Source organism: Muntiacus reevesi, chromosome 11 (assembly GCF_963930625.1).
Source record: "Muntiacus reevesi chromosome 11, mMunRee1.1, whole genome shotgun sequence".
Classification (NCBI taxonomy): domain Eukaryota; kingdom Metazoa; phylum Chordata; class Mammalia; order Artiodactyla; family Cervidae; genus Muntiacus; species Muntiacus reevesi.
Genome location: NC_089259.1, coordinates 63,857,983 through 63,877,998, shown reverse-complemented (window position 1 = coordinate 63,877,998; position 20,016 = coordinate 63,857,983). Strand labels below are relative to the sequence as shown.

Sequence of the window (20,016 nt, the reverse complement as noted above, 5' to 3'; positions counted from 1 at the left end):
ATTTGTTTTTTTTTTTTTTGTTTAGTTGCTAAGTTGTGTCTGATTCTTTTGTGACTCCATGGATTGTAGCCCGAGAGGCTCCTCTGTCCATGGAATTTCCCACGCAAGAATATTGGGGTGGACTGCCATTTCCTTCTCTAAGGCATCTTCCCAACACAGGGCTCAAACCCAAGTCTCCTGCCCAGAAGGTGGATTCTTTATGCTGAGCCACCAGGAAAGCCCTCATTAATGTATTTAGTCTTGATAGAAAGAAAACCACAGGACCAAAATAAAACCACTTATGCCAGGCCATTAAACCAAGGCTTCATACCTAACCTTGTTGAAGCTTTCACCACCCCTAGAAAGTCTGTCTTAGCCCATCAATCGAAAATTTTCTGGTCGGCACCAATGAGGTAATCTATCACATGGGTCCTCTCCATCCCCCAAAGGAAGATGAAGTAAACTCCCACACAGACTCCTTCCTTCCCCCACAGCCTGCTTACCTAAGCCTGAAATTGCCTTTTTTGTTTCTGACTTCCTTCTCCTGCCTTTCAGAACCCTTGTCTTTCCGTAGCTTCCCTCTTGCTTGCCAGATGGGATGCTGCCTGATTCATGAATCATTCAATAAAGCCAATGAGATCTTTAAAATTTATTAGGGATAGATTTTGTCTTTTAATAGCCTTACTTTCTAATGAGCGGGGATTGCTCTGGTATGGCTTGTGGAAGAGTTTTCACATGTACACCACTTTTTGTGCTGGGTCCAAGTAAAACAGAATCTGAAATTCTGTTTGATTTTTGAACAGAATCTGGCACCATGTGTATGCCAGGAGCATTTGGCATATAGTGGCTACCATGTGCAGTGTGACCTAGTCTCAGAAGTGATGGGAAAGGCCAATATACTTTTTAAAGTGTGCTTGAAGAGCACAGATAATACCATGAATATTTTGGAAATAAAGTATTTTAAAGAACCTTGGAATTGAATAGACATGGCCATGCTCATACTTACTGAATCTACAGGGTTACTCAGTGCTTAAAATATGACATCTTATCCTCCCAATTTATATCCTAGAGTACTGTGATACTTCCAACTTACTGTTACAGGCAGCTGTGATGAGGGGTGCTCACCATCCCCACTGATGTTGATCATGATCAATCATGACCCCAGCTGGAAAGGTGAGTTCTTATGTCCATCATCTCCCTCCTCTACCCATTAAATCACTGATGTCAGTGAAACACACTTGTGTGCTCAATGTGTACGGGCAGCCCTTCCTCACATTTCCAAATCCTCCCCAGAATGTGGTGTGTAGAGTGCTAGTGAGTGTGTATTAAACTGGAAAGCCCAGAATGTGGGATCATTTAAGTGAGGAGGGGGAGAGCTTGTACTGGAAGCTTGCTTCTCAAACCTGAGCCGTGTAGCAGAATCACTTGTAGAGTTGCTTCAAACAGACTGCCAGACACCATACCCAGTTCCTGGTTACGTATGCCTGGGGAGGGACCAGAGCGCTGGCTTGTCTAACAAGCTCCCAGGTGACGTTGATGCTGCTGGTTCCGCACCATACTTCCAGAATCACTTTATGTAAATATCTTCTAGTCCATGATTGTTCAGAGAAGTATTTCATAAAAATCTTATTTGGTTTTTCTCCAGGCATCTTTTAAATTGCTGCTTCTCTTTGAACCTTATACGTTCATAAAATTCATAATAAATTTGAAGTCAGAAATGAATGTCGAAAGGGCATGAGACTAACTGCCATGTGGTTTTCATAGCTGTGGGCTGTAATCTCTTGCCTCCTGATTTGTCAAGATTTTTCTTTTAAAGTATGGAAATTATAGTCTTTATGTGAAATCCATACACACATACACACACATGCAGGATGTATGGCCAATATTTAATAAACATGAAAACATTAATAGAAATACATAGACATTTTTTTTCATATTGGCCAGCATTCAGAGAAAAATGGTTTAATAAACTGAGAATCTATGTTGAACATTTCTTTGCAAAATAAAATAAAATTGTGAAGTTCTATCATAAATATGTGAATCAGTTTATTTGCTCATTTTATTAAAAAAGTAATCTGGAAATGCAAAATACCCCTAGAGCTTAGATTTCTTTTTATTTAATAATTGCTAGTATTTTAGAGTTCTAGTCCTCCATCATCTTCATCACCATCATAAAAGTAGTTAATAGGGATTATTAAAAGTTCTTGGTTCTATGATAATTATTATAAGATACATCTTGTTAATATTGGCAATACTTTTCTTGCTCCTACCCTCAACACAATACAAAATGCACAAGGGATGGCAATATAAAAGTTCATTTATATTCTTAGCAAGGAATTCACACAATACAAAAAAGTCAATAGCAACCTTCTGAAATTCTAAAGCAAGGAGATAAATATTTAAATCTTTCATTGGCTCTCTTGGTTTCCTTTAACTGTTCCATTCAGAGAGATGGGGTAGTTTGGTATCTCACAGCCTTTTTCATTAAAGGTTGCATCAAAGTCAGAGAATAAAAACAGGATTTGAATGACTATTTTTCAATTCTCCCAGGGATGGTCCACAAGTAGGACCACTCCAGAATTAATTTATTACATTAAATGGATGACTTAGGGTCTCAGTTGAGATTGGCTGAACAATTCAATCAAAGCAAATAGAAACTTCCAGAGATATATACCCCATCATGCAGAAGGATGGGGTCCATATCAGAAATGAATCTGTGGCTCTTCAAGATGTTCAGGACATGATCTAGCACAAACAGAGTAGAATGCTTCCAATTTTAATAGGCTATCATTTCAAACCAACTTCTCAGACGTTATCTTAGCAATAACCCTGTCAAGTCAATAAAGTTGCTCATTTTACAGACAAGAGGTGTGAACATTAGACAATTCATAAGATGAAGAGTCAAGGAGATTGTCAAGGTCACATGGCTGGTAAGAAGCAACACAGGTGACCTGGCACCAGGCAAGATGATTTTCCCAGATCGAAGAGCATATATCATTCAATTTCCCCAAAAGCCTGAGGGTCTTGAGATGCTCCTCTCTACTCTCCCTACACCCATTTTCCTGATTTTAGTTTGCTCTGGGTAATGAAGTCTTCAGGATGTACTCTGCCACACCAGCAGAATTTACAAATCTCCTGCCCTTAAGAATTAATAGGAAGACCAGGCTTCCCCACACAAGGCTTCCTCATCATTATGCAGCCTAGTGACAAGCCCTGTGGATCTGACTATGTAGCTTCAGAGAAGGCAAGAAAACCACCGATGTGTTATCCTTAGAGTCAGCAGTCAGAGAAAACTAAGGATGGAGCTATATGGCCAAGCTGAGAAGGCAGAGTGTTACCTGAATAAAGGCATAATGGAAGGGGCTTTCTCTCTTCTGGCTCCTACAACTAGAAAGAGGACAGAGCTTTTCCATTGTTCATTTCTTTCCCATTTAAATAGATGCTATTTTATTTATATTTTTAAAAATTTTTACTTTTGGGCCATACTGCTTGGCATGTGGAACTCTTAGTTCCCCAACCCAGGGATCGAACCTGTGCCCCCTGAATTGGAAGTGCATGGAGTCTTAACCACTGGACCACCAGGGAGGTCCCTCCACTGTTAAGCTTTCATTTGTAATTCTCATTGCTAATTTCTCTCCTTGTTAATTTTTCATAAATGGTTTAGAAAGAAGAGATCTCTTTTTCATGGTTGTGTTTGCTACATTACATTTGTCTGACACTAAACTTCATAGGCGATTCTTTAGAAAAAAACATTTTGAAGACAATAAAATAAAACCACAGTTTTGTCTCATTTTCTGGGTAGAATCCTTAGAGAATAGAACTTTGGATGGAAAATTCATTTCCAACTACTCCTGGAAAGGGGCACTGATGTTAACTGGATACCGTTAGAAGGCCAATTTCATCCTGTGTTGTTTTCAATATCACAATATAAACAAGTGTACAATCCCTCTGAACTTTTTTTAACTGTCATAGTGCAGGAACAGTCTCTCAGACATTCTGGAAGCTAAGCCTGTCAACAGACTGTCAGTTCGTCAACAGTGGTTTTCATATTTTCTTCTAACAAAATAAACAGAAGAGTCACATATTTCAAGGTGTCTTAACATTTTAATTAATGTGCTGGGAAACAAAAAATAAGATGGTGGGTGATGGGACTATTTTTGTCAGGTTCCCATTTAACACTATTTAGCAGTGTTTTTAAATATAAGCACCGATGTTAAAACATTGTTTCTTGCCAACTCTCTTTTAAAATAAGTGTACAATAACTCTATATGCCTTTCACCTCAAAACATCAATAGCGATGCTGACTTAATGCTATTTCAATTAATAGACCTTAGAAAAAAAAAATGACATCTTCCTAGGAAGTATTTGAATCTTCTGCAAGTGAACATCCTTTTAAATATGCTCAGTTATGTCTGACTCTGTGACCCCACGGATGGTAGCCCGCCAGGCTCCTCTGTCCATGGAATTCTCCAGGCAAGAACACTGGAGTGGGTTGCCATTTCCTTCTCCAATGCGTGAAAGTGAAAAGTGAAAGTGAAGTCGCTCAGTTGTGTCCGACTCTTCGAGACCCCATGGACCGCAGCCTACCAGGCTCCTCCGTCCATGGGATTTTCCAGGCAAGAGTACTGGAGTGGGTTGCCATTGCCTTCTCCATCTACAATCCTAGCCTGCCAAATTTCTGTTGTACAGTAACATCCCATACTATTTTTGAATAAAGTACACACATGACTCGAGAAGCATTAATGAGTATCAGTGATAGCGTAGGTCACAAGCAACTGGTAATACCACTCATTTGTCAATGAACTGATCATGACTTGTGGAAGTAACATTTTAAAATTTATTGGAAACAGAAACACAAGGGGTTATGAGGCTTCTCACTAGTTGCCCTTTACAGAAACTAAGTATTTCTTATAACTACCCTCTGAAACAGCTTGATTCAGAAAACACACTTTGTTCTTCCCTGCGCCTGGTGCACATGTGTGCCCCTGCTCAGCCCTGTCTGACTGCTCAGGCTCCTCTATCCAAGGGATTTTCCAGGAAAAAATACTGGAATGGGTTGCCATTTCCCCCTCCAGGGGAGCTTCCTGACTCAGGGATCGAGCCTGCATCTCCTGTAACTGCAGGAAAATGCTTTACCGCTGAGATACCTGGGAAGCTCCTCTATGCTTGGAATGATCTTTAAAAGTAGCTCTTTGTTGCTACTTGCAAAATCTTTCCACAGATGAAGACTCAGCTCCACTATCTGCCACTGGGCAGACATTCTCACTCTGCACTGAGAATCAACTGTTCCGTTCTTTGTACTTTAAATGCTGCATTATAACTAATGTGAATAAACTACATGCTGTCTTTTCTACTAGAATGGCCCTTCCTTGAGCTCCAGGGCAATATCTTATTCATCTTAGTATTCTCTTTGCCTAAACTAGTGCTGTGTAAGAATGTATGTGTGTGTGTGTGTGTGTGTGTGTGTAATATATAAATAGACTTCCCAGGTGACTCAGTGCTAAAGAATTGCCTGCCAGTGCAGATGTGGGTTCGATCCCTGTATTGTAAAGATCCCCTGGAAGGAGAAGTGACAATTCTCTCCAGTATCCACACCTCTGAAATTCCATGGACAGAGGAGCCTGGTGGGTTACAGTGATGGGGTCCCAAAATAGTCAGACAAGACTGAGCAACTAAGCATAGCACAGCATGTATATATATGTATATATATACCATATGATACATTTTATTTAATAAAATTGGATTAAAAGGAGAGTACTAGAGGAGTAGAGAGTGAGGCCATCTATTGAAGTGAAAGGATAGGCGTGAGCTATATTCTTTTTTTAAATTTTTCATTTTATATTAGCGTATAGGTGATTAACAATGTTGTGATGGTTTTAGGTGAACAACAAAGAGACTCAGCTATACATAAACATGTTTGCATTCTCCCCCAAAATCCCCTCCCTCCAGGCTGCCACGTAACACTGAACAGGGTTCCCTGTGCTACACTGTAGGATTTTGCTGCTTATACATTCTAAATATAGCAGTATGCACATGTCCATCCCAAACTCCCTAACTATCCCTTCCCCCCATAAGAGTTGTAGCCTTGACCCCAAAGAGAAAGTTGGTTCTAAATACAAGAGCTTTTGCTCACTACTGTCTAGCCTTGGAAACTTCCATGACTCAGGGAAGGAGGCTGCGATATCTATAAGATCCTTGACCAGTCTATGATGAGAGCAATAATGTACAGCACACTTTTTGATGGTGTTGTGTTTTTTTTTAATGACCATTATTCAAGTTTCTTAAACTGCCTTTATATGTTTAATGCAACCTGAACTGGATAGTCAACACAATTTTCACAGACATGTTTTTTGACACAAGAATACCATCAATGATCTGGGACATATTTTTCACATTGCTGTCCTCAGTTGCTCAGTTATGTCCAGCTCTTTGAAGTCCTTTGGACTATAGCCAGCCAGGCCTATATATCTCTGTCAATGAGATTTTCCAGGCAAGAATGCTGGAGTCGGTTTCCATTTCCTCCTCCTCCAGGTAGTTTTCTCAACCAAGGGATCTAATCCGTGTCTCCTCCATTGCAGGTGAATTCTTTACCACTGAGCCATAGGGGAAGCTGATTTTTCACATTCTCTCTCTATATATATGTAATATTATATATATGTTATAAATATATAAAAGTTTTATATATATTAAATATATAAATGTTAATAAAATGTTTTATATATATAAATAAAAATGTTATATATATATGAGTGAAGTTGCTCAGTCATGTCCGACTCTTTGTGACCCCATGGACTGTAGCCTACCAGGCTCCTCCGTCCATGGGATTATCAATACAAGAATACTGGAGTGGGTTGCCATTTCCTTCCCCAATATATATATATATAAAACAGATCCTGTAGAACATCTCAGTTTCACTGGAGAAATATCAGATATGCCTTTGCTTTAGGCTGGTCAGTCTGCTAGTAAAATGTCTGACTTCCTCATGAACAGAGTTACTACAGCTGCAAAAACTGTCAATAAATTTCTCACTGTTTTAGTGATGAAAATAGCATAAGTCTTTCTTCTTCAACTACTTTTTTAAAATTGTGATTTCCAAGGGCACTTTATATATAGCATTATGAAGACTATTTTTGGGGGGGCTCCAAAATCACTGCAGATGGTGACAGTAGCCATGAAATTAAAAGACACTGCTTGGAAGAAAAGTTATGACCAGCCTGGACAAGCATATTAAAAAGCAGAGACATTACTTTGCCAACAAAGGTCCGTCTAGTCAAGGCTATGGTTTTTCCAGTAGTCATGTATGGATGTGAGAGTTGGACTATAAAAGAAAGTTGAGCACCCAAGAATTGATGCTTTTGAACTATGGTGTTGGAAAAGACTCAGGAAAGTCCCTTGGACAGCAAGGAGATCAACCAGTCTATCCTAAAGGAGATCAGTCCTGAATGTTCATTGGAAGGACTGATGCTGAAGCTGAAACTCCAATACTTTGGCCACCTGATGTGAAGAACTGACTCATTGGAAAAGACCCTGATGCTGGGAAAGACTGAAGGTGGGAGGAGAAGGGGTCAACAGAAGATGAGATGGTTGGATGGCATCACTGATTCAATAAACATAAGTTTGAGCAAGCTTTGGGAGTTGGTGATGGACAGGGAGGCCTGGTGTGCTGCAGTCCATGGCGTTGCAAAGAGTCGGACACTTACTGAGCAACTGAAGTGAACTGAACTGAATACAGTAAGCAAGAAAAAAACACCCCAAGACACATGCTATTACTAATGTAAATCAAAAATAACGCATTAATACTTAATAAGTAAAACCTGAATTACCAATAACATATTTGCTATATTTTCTTCTGATATTCTCAAACTTAAGGCTTTCCTTATAAGCTTCCAGTTCTTTGGTTTCGAGATTAGACTGTTTACCTCTTTTCTATGTAAAATAAATATACTGGAATCTGTAGTGTTCACATCTACAGAGATTAACTCCCGAATGTTATGCTCTGTGTTATAAAAATGATACAGATTTCCCAATGGAAAACAATCTTCTTTTTCACGATTGTGGGCTGAATGGTACTCACGGCAGCCCACTCCAGTATTCAGGCTGGAGAATCCCATGGATAGAGGAGCCTGGCGAGCGATCGTCTGTAGGGTCGCAGAGAGTCGGACACCACCGGAGTGACTCAACACACACACACACACATACGTCTATTATCTTGTTTGAAAATCCTGAGAAGCCTCAAGCTTTCAACTCCTAACTGGGCAAAACTTAGTTATGTTTAACTATTGCCTTTAAGAGTTTGTTCCAATACTCAGTGATAAACTGAATATGGTAATGTCACCTTCTTTAACCTAAAGCCTACTTTTGCTTTTAGTATTGATATATACAGATGGTATCATACACGTTCCATTTTCAATGATTGATTTTCCAAGACATGTTTATGTACTCCAAATATTTTTGCTGCTTTAAAGAAAAGGTCTTAAAACTCTGCACTTTCAGAGTTTTACCTTCTTTCAAATCAGCTGTGGGCAAACCAAATGAGAAATATAGAGGGAAAGGAGTATATATTTCTTCTTATCCCTAAGATCACAACCAAAATGTTCACTTGTTCTTGTTACTTCTCTTCTGGCTCTGTGTGTGTGTGTGCGTGCGCGCGCTCAGTCGTGGGTTAGGTTAACTGCACTGTTTAATAAAAAAAATTTTTTTTAATGTGGTAATAGAGTAGCTCATATTTTTACTATTCCTGAGATAGTTTAATTGTTAAAGAAAACACTGTGATTTATATAAAGGCCCCCGTAAGTGAGGTATCAATGCTGTATGATCAAGTTGATATTTTCAGACTTGAAAGTACCTTTCAGTACATCTTTAAAATGTACAACAAAGGGAAGTGATTTGCTGAAATAAAAATGTTATATCTGGCTCAAGCCCAAATTGCTCAAGGCCATGTAAAAGTCTGAGGAGATGCAGACATAATAGGCTCACTAGGTTGGAAGTAATGTCACATTTTTCTAAACGCAAAGACTAATCCAGTGCCACTTGCTAAGTTGAGCTCAGGTTTCGTCGACAATCTTTCTTAACCTCTTATTTTCCGCTTGTGGATTTTTTTTCCCTCAAACATACTCCAGTTGCTTAGACACAGCATGCAAGGGATTTTAAAACTGTTTTTGAACTGCATGTATTTAAATAATTTCATTAACTTTTATGTTTGGCTGAGCAAAAGTTTTCAGTCTTCAAATGCTTTATTGTATTTTAATGGTTCACAAAATGATTTCTTTTTCCAGCATGAAATTTTACAGCTGAGTGGCTGACATTGTATAGTAGATGTGTTATGTGCCTAATAGCTTATGTCATTTCAGTAGTGAAAATAGGGAGAGAATACAGTAATTATGACCACTTGGAAAAGATACCCATATGGCCAATCAGTTACTTTTCTTCTTATTTAATGTACCACTTTAATATGATAATTGTTGTAATGATGTGAAATATCATGCTTATCAAAAAGCCTAGAGTTTTCAAATAAGAAACAAACACAAGAGTTTATCCTGAGTTGTGAACCTCCCTGAACTTTGCTGCCCAGGACAGGAGGGTCCTGATGTTGTTGGAAAGTTCCAGTTTAGAGGATTTTGCCCCTTGACCTTTTTCCTCCTTTCTCTACTTTTAAGGAGATCGCTACTCTTTTGTTTCCAGCACTTTTCTCCCTTTCCATCAGCTTTCATCTAATCATATGGTTTGGGCAGCAACTTCTGAAGAGTGGACCCCGAATCTACATGATCAGCCTGCAGTCACCCTGGAGGTGCAGGACAGTACTGCCGTGTTTGCCAGACACTTCCACCACTGTTAGCACATTTTCATGGATTTTAACAGTGGAGTTTACCTTCACTATCTTCCTTTTCAAAATTTATTGGTGAGTCTCCTGTATTTGGGCTTCCCAGGTGACTCAGGGGTAAAGAATCTGCCTGCCAATGCAGGAGACACAGGTCCAATCCCTGGGACAAGAAGATCCCCCGAGTAGGAAGTGGCAACCCACTCCAGTATCCTTGCCTGAAAAATCCCATGGACAGAGGAGCCTGGCCGGCTACAGTCTGTGGGGTCACACAGAACCAGACACAGCTAAGCATGCACACACACACCCCTGTATTTACTCCACAATATTAAATTGACAAATGTCTAGTCAATAAAGTTTACAATCAGTAAACTTGCAGACTTGTACTGTAGACTTGTTTGAGAGTCCCTAGGACCATACTTTTCTTTCTGATCTCAAACAAGTATTAGGCTGGTGCTTCTCAAATTGTGATCTATGAACCACCTGTGCCAGAAACAATTGAGTCATTCTCTTAAAATATCAAAGTCCCACCCCGGGACTTGAGAAACAGTACCACACCATTGAGCCATTTTAACAAATCCCCAGACGATACTTACACATGCCAGATTTTGAGAACTGGTATGATACATTTTCAAAACTTATAAAAAAATTTTTGAAAGACTATATCCTTTCTACTCCATTTATCACATTCTCTATGATATATTTCTTTCCCTCTACTCTAATCCAAGCCCTTATCCCTTATGTCTGGATAATCAAAAATGATTCCCTGGCTTCTAGTCTTTTGATGCTGCCAGATTTGTCACCTCGGATCTTAAGTTTAACATTCTAACCACTGGCTTTCTAGTGAAATGCACTCTTTTACTCCTAGATATTAATGACATCTTGTTAGTTAAGGCACCTCGTTAACACCTACAAAATCCTCTCCTCAAGAGAATTGGATTATTTGCTATTCTTAAACACATATGCCCTGTTATAACTCTGTGCCTTAGCTCAGGTTTTTCCTAGTACCTTGCCATTTTCACTTAAGTTCAATATATTTATTATACAAAATATATTTATTATACAAAATTAGCACTTTCAATGGCCTCCCCCCATCCTCAAAAGCATCATTCAGACACAAGCTATGTCTCCATGAAGGCTATTTGCATCTGGGTTGAGGCATCATAGAACCCTTTTCAATAGAAAAAATATTGATTTGACTATAACTCCAGTTTACAAAGACATACCAGATTGAATTTAAGATAACTTTTGAGAAAGTCTCTTTAAGCATAGGCACAGAAAACAGGCCACTTCTGTTAGGGACAAAAGGAATAAAAAAGGAGTCAGGATAGGAAAAAGAGAGTTTAGCAATGTCATCCTGAAACATCAAGTGAACAAAAAACAAACCGTGGTTTTAGGAATTTACTTCCACATCTGAGAGAAGCTGAAAGGAATGTGCTTTAGTCGGAAGTTAACATAAGCAGATCTGTGGGTCTATAGCTCCATGTTTTGGGGAAGGGTTCTGAAAAATGCCTACTCAGCGGGGGTGTGTTACAAAAATGGCAATTTCCCTACCTCTGTATGCTCAAGGGCCCCAGAGGACTGAAAGTCTTTCATTAAAAAACAAGAAACAAGTGAAGAAAGTATCACTATATGTTTTTTGAGCCTGCAAAACCCTTGACAATAGGCTCGTTTGTTTTACGGGCACATTTTTATGCTGTGCCTATAACAGTGCTTCACACACATAGGTCATCAAAATACAAGCTTTTAGTTAATAAGGTCTCAATCAAACAGAAATAAAAATTCTGGCATATCAAACAAAATCCAGTTATTTTCTGTTAATAAATTTTTACTATGATAATAAGAAGTAGTATAACAAACATAAAGGTGATTCCAAAATAAAGATTCAAAGATACAGATAAAATGTAAGTTATTCAATTGCTCTAAGACTTGCTTCAAACATCTACAATATCAAATCTTTTAATAGGAGTGGTCTTAGATAAGGTTGAAAATTGCAACTTAAACATTTATTTTTTTGTGCTAAGCCATTAAGGTCAAGTTAATAAAATTTCATATAGCTATACGGCCAGCTGTTTAATAATGAAGAAAGCTGTGTACCAGTTTCTAAAAGGCTTCAGGGGTTGTTTTATATGCTGTGTTTTGTTTTTTTTTTAACATTCAACTAAGCCAGGGGTCATTCAAATATGAAGAGATCGGAAAAAATAAATTCACAATGATGACTGAGCTCATTGCTTACAATAGCGATGGAATCTGATATGGTGGGGTGTAACTGACTATATAAGCAGCCTATGGTGATGCACCTTTCAGGAAAAAAATGTTTCTTTTGTGTTTTTTTTTCCTTAAGTTTTCATTTAATGGATTTGATATCCCCAAACATATACAATGAAAATACACACATTTAAGTTGATGATATAGAACTTTTCTTCACATTTTGAGAAAAAAAATTAATGTATTTTTTTTAAATCTTGATTTTCCTTTTAATTACTTTTTAGTGACTTTATGTCCAATTAATGCTATTGGACTGGGCTTTCCTGGTAGCTCAGATGGTAAAGAGTCTGCCTGCAATGCAGGAGATCAGTGTTAGATCTCTGGGTCAGAAAGATTCCCTGGAGGAGGGGATGGCAACCCACTCCAGTATCCTTGTGTGGAGAATTCCATGGATGGAGGAGTCTGGTGGGCCATAGTCTATGCGATCGCAAAGAGTTGACACGACTGACAGACTAACACACACACACACACACACACACACACACAACACCACTGGAGTACCTTTGCCTTATTCTTACCTATTTCTCCTGATATTGGTACTCTTCTGTATGTGTACCAGGTATTGCCCCTTTGTAAGATAACCTGTAATTCTTAGATTTAAAAAGGAAAAAAAGAAAAAAAATCTGTTTGCAGCCCTTTACAATAAATTCCAGCGGAAAAGACTTGTGTAGCCTTTCCACTCCAGGGGATCATATCTGCACACTGGGAAAATCTGAAGAAAAGCCTGGAAGTGTCTTTCTCTATAGAGTAGAAGAGTCCCACCTTTCATCAGTTCACACAGTTCGTCATTTCTCTGACCCTGAGCTCTGAGTGAGTGCAAGGTGCCTTGGGGAAATCAGGGAAAGAAATGATCTCCAAATTTTGTATTCACAGTTGCAAGGAACACATCATCTGTGTTTGGCAAAAGGATAAAGGATTGCTCCCACCACACTCAAAAAAAAGGAACACAGGGAACACTGAGGCAAAACACCATAGACTATATTAACTTAAGCCATTTAGGTGTTTTGGGGATAATAAAATCATCGCTCTGAAGCTGAACCACAGAAGCTGGATCTCATCATATTGTAATGGACCTTATGAAACATAGGGGCTCTATCCACTACGTAGTTGGATGAGTGCAACTTCAGGCAAGTGATATACTCTTCTGCTACATGAATACTTTGAGACTTTGTTTTCTTTTTCCAAATTGTCTCCAGAGTTAACATGAGTGATAAACATGGCATCAGTAATTTTTTTTTTTTTTTAATATTATTTTATTAGTTGGAGGCCAATCACTTTACAACATTTCAGTGGGTTTTGTCATACATTGACATGAATCAGCCATATAGTTACATGTATTCCCCATCCCGATCCCCCCTCCCACCTCCCTCCCCACCCGACTCCTCAGGGTCCTCCCAGTGCACCAGGCCCGAGCACCTGACTCATGTATCCCACCTGGGCTGGTGGTCCGTTTCACCATAGATAGTATACATGCTGTTCTTTCAAAACATCCCACCCTCACGTTCTCCCCCAGAGTTCAAAAGTCTGTTCTGTACTTCTGTGTCTCTTTTTCTGTTTTGCATATAGGGTTATCGCCACCATCTATCTAAATTCCGTATATATGTGTTAGTATACTGTAATGTTCTTTATCTTTCTGACTTACTTCACTCTGTATAATGGGCTCCAGTTTCATCCATCTCATTAACTACAGACACTAGAAAGAACTGAAGGAGCAAACCCGATTTAGAATGTCATTGAGTGTGTTAAAAAAAAAAAAAGGCTATTTTGAATATAAATTATTTTGCTAATATAAAAACTGTAATGAACCTTGATTAAAGCCCCCTAAATTCAGCTCAATGTATTCAATTCCTCCACTGTGATGGTACAACAATCGGCTCTGAGCAGGTTCCAAAGAGGTAGTCTCAGTCCTTTTTCTCCAAGGACACACAGAACTATGCATGGAAAACAATATGAGATGGAAAACTGCATTTGGCAGGTAAATGTAAAATTTGCAACACACACACACACATACACACACACAAAACTGTAAAATACAAAGCCTAAACATAGAGTGACATCAGTGAGATCAAAATCATCAAGAACTTAAGGAAAAAAAAACCAGAAAACAAAACCAAACCCTGAAATGTTTACCTCAATTATCTTTTAGAAAAGTGATTTATTCAACTTGGATTTGCTGCAGTTCTTTGAGTTATTTGATAGAGCAAGACATGGCCACAATCTCATTGGACTTCAAGGCAAATGTATCCAGCCAACCCAGAAACTCAAAGCATACATCAGAACACATCTTCCCCATGGGAAGACTTCGCTCTGTAGACTCACTCATTGCCAAATAAACCATTTGCTTGGAATGGGATTTTTCTGGGCAGAGGTGAGAGCTAAGAAACAGAGGAGAGTCAGCAAAGGAAATTGCAGAGAGTGACAGGAGTGTTCTTGTTCTAGGAGAGACACACAGGTTCCCAAGAAAATTACTGGTGATGCCCAAGGGCCACTTCTGAGCATGTGTACTGATGTCACCCCAGCCTCAACAATAGTCTCTGAGCTGCTTTTGTTGCCTTTTTTCTCACTTCTTCAATACTTCAGTTCAGTCGCTCAGCTGTGTCTCTCTGTGACCCAAGAACCGCAGCACACCAGGCCTCCCTGGTGTTGAGTTGGTGGACTCACCAACTCCCGGAGTCCACCCCAACTCATGTCCATTGAGTTGGTTTGGCCATCCAACCATCTTATCCTCTGTCGTCCCCTTCTCCTCCTGCCCTCAATCTTTCCCAGCATCAGGGTCTTTTCCAATGAGTCAGCTCTTCACATCAGGTGCCCAAAGTATTGGAGTTTCAGCTTCAACATCAGTCCTTCCAATCAACACCCAGGACTGATCTCCTTTAGGATGGACTGGTTGGATCTCCTTGCAGTCCAAGGGACTCTCCAATACTTAGCCCAACGCTTATCAGTTAGTACATACACAGCCAGCATTTGCTGTGTGAATTATTTAATATACTCGCATGTATCAGAGCACCAGTTATTCTATAACATAAGATAGTCTATCTAAGAAATATCCTCCAGTTCACTGTCTTCATTTTGGTCCTCCATTTTTTTTTCAATATTTTTCTTTACTGCTGTTTGTGTATGTGTGTGTATACCTTAAAAGAGATGTTAGGAAAAGAAAAATCTGACAAAGGAACAACATTCAATTCACTTGAAGGAAAATATTGACATTCATGAAACCAAACAAAGCTCGTGGTGCCCCTCTATCTTTAACATGCCTCTACCAGCAAAGAAAAGCACAGGGGTTAACAGGTTTAGCAGGGAAAGCAGATTGTAGTTCCATTGACAGCTAGGAAATGAAATGACATCCACTATTTGATGACTGCCCTCAATTAGCCTATGCAAAGCAAGAATTAATTACCAGCATTGAAAAAGCTCACCTCTGACTTCTCTTTCAAGATCTCACTTACATTGAGTGTTCCTCTGGTGTTATAAATGTAAGTCTAGTAGACTTGATAACTTGCTTTTCCCTTAATATGTTTTAATTTGAAGTAGTTTTTATTTAATATGGCCAACCGTACTTGATGGCAGACAACTCTTAGCTAACCTAAGAAACATATAAATCTACATATAGATATAGATGTAGATAAAGATAAATAATATATGTGGTTAGTCTTGACTCTTTGTGACCACATGGACTGTAGCCTGCCAGGCTCCTCTGTCCACGGGATTCTTCAGGCAATACTGGAGTGACCTGCCATGCCCTCCTCCAGGGCATCTCCCCAACCCAGGGATCGAACACAGTCTCCGCAAAGCAGGCAGTTTCTTTACTGTCTGAGCCACAAGGGAAGCCCATATAGATCTAAAGAAAAAGATATATGAACAAGTATGATTTACGGATACAGAATGCAATGGGCATTAGCACATATTAGCTTCGGAATTCTCAAGGCAGCAATTAAATGTATTAATGTAAACCTATAAAATAAGTTTATTACTATACAGGGAAATGGATTATAAAAATAATCTCCATATAGGTACAGATCCTATTTTTTGACATACTCCCCTAACAAATGTTGTATATCTTTTTCCCAAGCTAGTAATGAAATAAAAGCAAATGAATCCCTAAAGCCATTCACTTAATGAGATAATTTTGTTAAGCAAACAATAAAAACCTCATTGGCAACAAAAACATCATGTCAGAACACACAGGAATGCCCAAATAAAAGGCTAGAATGTGATTTGCCTGCTTTCGGGGAGTAATCTGTGCAAATGGAAAGGCTTAACTTTGTTTATCTAATATTAGTAGAAAGCATCAATCTTAGGTAATGTAAGAGTTAAGAAATACAAGCAAGTGTCAGAATGTAAGAAATATAAACACTGGGAAATGGAGAAAATATTTTTCCATTCCAAGGAAAGTGGGCTTGGGAGAGGAAACTGACATTTGTTTGAGCATCAAAGTTCCAGCTCATGTGTGGGATCCTTTTCCCCATGGCTGTGCAACGATAACAGCATGGTATCAATTAGAAAGCTAAACTCAAAAGCTACCAACTGAGCTGGGGTCAGAAGGGTAAAGAAATGAGACGTGTATCTTTTTTGGAAGACCACTTATCCAGGTGGGGGTTTAATTCCTAGCCTTTATTATTATAGGTATCGCTATGGATAAAGAAACAAGATAGGGGTTAGTTATATGAGCAAATGTGCTTCATCATAATATTAACATAACTGTCCTATCCGTTGGTCATTTTTTGGTGAAGAATGGCCCAAATCCCACTCATCTCCATAGCACTTGACATTTCTGAAAGTCAGCAGGGGAAGAGATGGGTTTAACGGTTTAAGAGGGACAAAGTGAGCATGATTGAAAGGTTTTTATGTCATATATACTGCACAAGCATCACAACTGCCTTAGTAACAGCCCACCATATGGGCTTTTCCAAACTTGCTCTTAATGGAGCCAAGGGCAGAACTACAAACGTGTGGTGGTCTTAATAGAGGATGCATACTGAATATATTGAACATACTTTGAAAGATCAATTAGAGAAATGGACCAATAGATACAGATATTAGTTCTCTGTTCCAATACTGGGGACACTGGGGCTCAAAAGAGATGCTATGCATATTCTTTAGAGAAACTTTAATGAGGTAGTAAAGGAGGTGGCTGAGCTGTCTTGGTCTCATTTATTTCATCTGTAAGATATGGATGTTTGTAGTGTCTATTTCAGAGTTGGCCTTAAAGTGATTCAAACCCTGCCTGCACAAAGTGAGGGTCCAATACACAAATGATGATTACTATTAATATTACTAATAAAACAAAGTCCGGTCCCCTAATTCTTTAAAATAATGCTTTGAGAGATTACTTACATTGTGTTTCCTTTTTAAAATACTTCTCTGTCAAAAGAGGTTTGGTTGTTTCTCCAGGCCAGTGCTCAATGAAAATGTAGAAAATAAAAGGTTTTAGAGGCAAATGAAACTGGATTGTGTTTTGCAAAGGGGGTTTATTGTTTCTGGCTGCAGCACTACATTTTAAAAAGCCAATTATTTTCCCACACAAACAGTCAGCAAATAATGAGTCAAACTGCAGAATTTCTTGACTTTTCAGAGAATTTTTTCTGACAGCAATATATCTCTGAGTAACTTTAAAATCTGTCGAAATTGGTTTGTTTAGATGATGATCGCCAACTTCTGCCTTGGGTGTTAAGAGCGAGCCACTCAGTTTTAGCAAAGCAAGGCTGGGCTGACTGTTCTTGAATACAGTAATGTTGCAGTTTGCCCCAAAGTAAACAGAAATTGGCAATTTGAAAATGTCATCAACCCAGAGCTTTCAAAAGTGTTAAATATTTAACCATAGCTAATAGACTGCAAAGTAATACTTGCTTGGCCAAATACATGTGTTTTTCATTTCTCCCTGATCACACTTGGCATCATCTTTTTTGTAGTCTCACTCAGCATTTCAGAAGCAGAGGAGGACAGAAGGTAGCAACAACCGTCTGGTTCTAGAAAACTACGGATTTAAGTTGAGGACAGTGCTTTCGAATTTAGACTTTGGACCTGGGTTCAAATCTCAGACATGAAATCTGAACTCCACATGACTTTCAGCGTGTAACTCACCTCTGGAGGCATCAGTTTCTGCAAATGTGAAGTCTTGTAAGTGGTTTGAGAAATAAAGGAACAGTCCCAAGCACAAAGTGAGCCTCAAATTATTGGCAATGGGTATAATAATTGTATACTATTGTGATTCTGTACTATGATTTTTAGTGTTGTTGTGTTGTTGTGATATCAAGTACTTTTCTTTCCCTGAACATTCACCTTGGTTCCTTCTCTTGGAATGCTCCTGCCTCCAGCTTTGCATGCCTGTCCCTTTCTCAATCTTTCCTGTCTTAAATTAGATGGCATCTCCTCCCAGGAGCTTTTGATGATCCTAATCTTTCTGGTTAAGGCAGCTGTTCATCTCCCCACCACACCGGCCCCAACCTCACTGCCCACTATGCCCTGGTTTGGTGCCTTACCTGATTGAAACAAACTATATTAAGTATTCAGTTTTTAAACCTGTTGATGGTCCCCTGCAGTCAAGTACAAACTCCTTAAAGGAGGGACATTCTCTTTTTCACCATGAATTTCCAGAGACCAGAACAGGCCATGATTCACTGGGACTTCTAAATAAATGCTTATTGATGAACCAACTCTGATTATGAGGAGTGTACCTCTGTAATCACTTTTTAAATTTATGCATTAGGATGTTGCTCAGAGTACAGCATTATTAAAGAGAGCTCCTGAAAAAGTTAATCCATCACTAAGGCATTATACATGACTTTTACTAATTATAGCATTGAGTGTGTCATTAGTGTCTGGGATTCTGGTAAAAGTAATATGCTAAGGAGAGGTTGGAGAAAAGTGTATTATATTAGCATAACTTATCTCCTAATCAAGTTCAAAATATAAGACACTTTGTGATAACTTCCCTAAATGTTCCAGTGCTCTTAGGAATGGCTCCAAGAAGTAGGATACAGGGGAAGGTGACCACTAATCTAGGAGTGTGGGCAAGGGGTTAATAGCCCTCCTTTCTTCTTTTTCATGACAACGTGACCTTCAATGAATGTATTAACACTCTGTTCCTCTGGTCTCCTGATGTATACTAACTATGTTACTTAGTAATAATATCTACAGCAAAAATGACCTGGATTGACAAATTAAGTCTAATCTGGGAAGAGTTAGAAATAAATTATAAAAGTCTGGGATAGTCTTCCCAGTTTGGGGTGTCCCTGAATATCTTGACTTTTCTGTCTCTTCTGCCCCTTGATTTATACAAGGACAGCTATGCCCAGTGGTCTGTCAGAAACACTGGCTGCTCTGGGCCAGGAGACATCTAAACCAACGTGGCTCTTAGGTCTTCTGGATTTGAACTTATCTCCCTGCCTCTGAGCTATCTGTCACATGGCAAAAAGAGGTTGGTGCGTCTCTCTGTACGGCCACAGAACCTCCACCTAAAGAGAATTCTTCAAGTGGCCATGATTTCCATCTTACATCTTTCTAATGAATCTAAGGTCAAGGGCAGTTATTATGGATTGAATGTGTATGTCCTCTCAAATTCATATGCTGAAGCCCTAACCCCCCGTGTGATGGTATTTGCAGGTAGGACCACTGGGAGGTAATTAGGTTTAGATGAAGTCCTAAAGGTGGGGCCATCATGGGATGAATGACTTTATAGAAGAGGAAGAGAGAGTAGCTCATTCTCTCTCTGCTATGTGAAGACACAGTGAGAAACTGGCCATCTGCAAGCTAGGAAAAGGACACTCATCAGGAACTGAATCTGTGACCTTGACTTTGGATTTCTAGCCTCCAGAAATGTGAGAGATACATTGCTCTTGGTCAAATCACTCAGTCTTGGTATCTTGTAATGGCAATCAGAGCTGATTAAGGACATACTCAGTACTCACTAGTCTCTGAGAAGATGCCTAGTGGGCAAAGCAGGACAGGGAATG

At 39.1% G+C, this 20,016-nt stretch overlaps 1 protein-coding gene across 2 annotated transcripts in view; it reads right to left on the bottom strand.

Annotated features, from left to right (window-relative positions):
* The window catches only part of GPC6 (glypican 6), a 1,181,547-nt gene that overhangs the window by 624,641 nt on the left and 536,890 nt on the right, over positions 1 to 20,016 (bottom strand). The gene's annotated exons all lie outside the window — the stretch shown is intronic.